This window comes from Choloepus didactylus, chromosome 4 (assembly GCF_015220235.1).
Source record: "Choloepus didactylus isolate mChoDid1 chromosome 4, mChoDid1.pri, whole genome shotgun sequence".
Classification (NCBI taxonomy): domain Eukaryota; kingdom Metazoa; phylum Chordata; class Mammalia; order Pilosa; family Megalonychidae; genus Choloepus; species Choloepus didactylus.
Window position 1 is genome coordinate 66166226 of NC_051310.1, and position 2866 is coordinate 66169091.

General features: G+C 38.7%; 1 pseudogene; it reads right to left on the minus strand.

Moving 5' to 3' along the window:
* Positions 1 to 321: 321 nt before the first annotated feature.
* Positions 322 to 2228, minus strand: LOC119532672 (annotated as a pseudogene).
* Positions 2229 to 2866: the final 638 nt, after the last annotated feature.

The following is a 2866-nucleotide window of genomic DNA, read 5'->3' on the forward strand; positions in this document are numbered from 1 at the left end:
TATGTCAAAAAACTAGATAAAATGTGTACAGGTGAAGGTTAGTATGAGGGACAAGGAACAAGATAAAGGCTATGGAATCATTTTCAAGGATCAAGGCAGCTAGATTACAGTTCAGATATTTTAGGGAATTCCCTCTGTCTTCTTTAATATACCCAAAAGTAAAAAGGAACAATTGTATGATTCAGTAATCATAATCATCCCTTAAATTCTAACTTCTCAGTTACAGGGTCAGTGGTGGTGTCTCCCTTTTAACTTCTAATTTTCATTGTTTGCTTCCTCTTTCTGTTTTCCTTTGTCAGTCTAGCTAAAGATTTGTGGATTTTATTGATTTAGCTCAGCAATATTCATCATTTTCTTAAGGCTGTTCAGGACTAAGTGTTTAGTGCCATCATTATTAATGAATAACTTTGTGATATGTGGAGCCACATCTGTAATGTTGGAGGGAACTTTGGTCAAATTGCTCCTCACATGGAGAATCTTAAGGTGGCTCAACTCTCAGAGAGATTCAAGTCCTATCATCTTATTTTTTTCAGAGTTCAAATTGCCTATGAAGTACAAATCTTGGAGGTTTTTGAGCACATACACCCAAGCAGGGATTTCAGCAACATCCATTAACTCCATGTTAAGGCATCTCAACTAATAAAAGTAGTCTGTTCAACTTTTGCAGAGCTATGGCAGAGATGAATCTCTTGGAGGTTAGTCATTTGAGAAATCTTAGCTGGAATTTTAGCTTCTGGAGTCAATTCAAGTTTAAGCACATCCATGTCTGTGAGGTCAAGGACCACATTGGGCACAGCTGACAGCATAAATAGATGTAACTCCTGCTTGACTTGTGCATTATGTGATACAGGCTGCCAAAGTTTTTCAAATGTCCACTCATGGTTCAAACTAATTTACCTAAATTTATTTTCACAGACTTCTGACAAGAACACACCAAAACACTTGAAATAGAGCTGGTCACACTGGTCTACCATGTGTAAAAGGAATGCAAAATTATTTTTGACATCTGGAATGTCGCTGAAACTTCTCTCTTCTTTGACTTTTTCAAAAGAACATTCCTTCAAAGGTAAGCTGAAAAACCAGGAGAGAGTATAGAGGCAAATAAAGCCAGACACAAATAACGGATAGGTAACTGATGAGAAGCTTTTGCAACATGTAAGCCATATTGTGGGTACATGAAAATACTTCATATCCAGTTAGATGTCCAACTTTTGGCTGGTGGACATGTTCAAAGCTGATTCTGTTGACAATGTTTGCAGTATAGCACAGAATAAAAATGAACTTGGCTGTCTTGACCACTGTTTGGACCACATCAAGTTAATAGATAAAGTCTCTGTCTTCCACATGTGCACAGGTGTCCCTCACTTTCTCAAACAGGGCTTTGGCCTGTTCCCTGCCCTTTATAACCAGGATGGTCATGCTGGGGATGTCAATCACAGGCTTCTCAGCTGTAAATTTGAAGCCAGTTTTGGTGATCATTGGGGTGCCGGTACTGGGGCTGCCTTCATCACTGCTGATACACACATGCTTTGGTAGAGTTTGAGCACCAGTTATTCACTGCTTGTTTTCATCTGAGTCTTCACATGCCATCTTAGAAAATCTTTAGTAGTCCAAGGTGATTCAAATCACTCTCCTAATATGGAATTAAAATGCCCTACTTTTGAGCATGTTTGGGGATATTTGAACCAAAAGTTGCTGCTAACCATGAGAATAATAGTATGTATAAGGGCAAGGTATGGAAACTACTCAGAATACCACAGGAGGGCAAGATGGTAACACATCTGATTAATAAATACATATTGCTGAAAATGCAAGTTTGTGTTTTTTGGCCTCCTGGATCTTTCTTCTAATTCTTTCCTTCCTAATTTGGAACTGTGGGATCTGTGTGAGCATATGTGGTTCTGAGAGGTATGTCAGGTGACACAGCAGATGTGCCAAAGGATATGCCATTTGTCATCTGTTCATCTTGGTCAGTGGCTGCTTCCATATTTGGGATTTCAGTGGTGACATCAGCATTTCCTAGTGGTGTAAGCTCCTTTGAATTTACTGAAGCTGGCATACTGGCAAGCAGACCACCTGATTTTTGGTGAGTTGCATGGTTCCTGGAAAGATGGCTACCATCAACAAAATGAGAGACAGGTAATCCATAAATATGTCCCACCATGGTTTCAGGATTCAGTAACTTGCCTGAATGTATTAAGCAAAGCAACTTCTGCAAGGGTAAACATTCCTTCTTTTCTTTGTGCATGCCAAGTTCACATATGCCTCAGAACAATTGCACTTGTTTCTCTCTCTTCAGAAATATTCTTCCCTCAGATATTCTCATGGCTCCTTTCCTCTTATACAAGCCCTTGCTAAAATGTCATCTCTTCACTGAGGTCTTTTCTGATTAGTCCCAACCAAATATTACTGTTTTCACAGCTCATAAAACTATTTGAAATTATCTTCTTTGTGTTTTCATTTGCTTACAGTTTTGAAGCTGTGAAAATGTCCAAATCAAGACATCATCCAGATAATGTTTTCTTCCTAAAGATCAACTGCTGTGATCTTTTGTTCCTTTGCCATGTGGCAAGGCACATGGCAGCATCTGCTGGTCTCTCCCTTCTTTTCCAGGTTTCCTTGCTTTCAGCTTCTTCCTTCCCTGGCTTTCTCTCACCATCCCATTTTAACACCTTGCAATGGTGATGTTCATTTGTTCTCCCTCATGTAATAACTTTCATATATTTGTACATTTTTACATTTGACAAAACTCAGCATCCTTTCTTGATGGTAACAATAAATAAATGTGTATATTCATATGATAGAACATTACACAGTTGTAAGAAGGAATAAAGTCATGACAAATGCCACAAAAGGGATGAACATT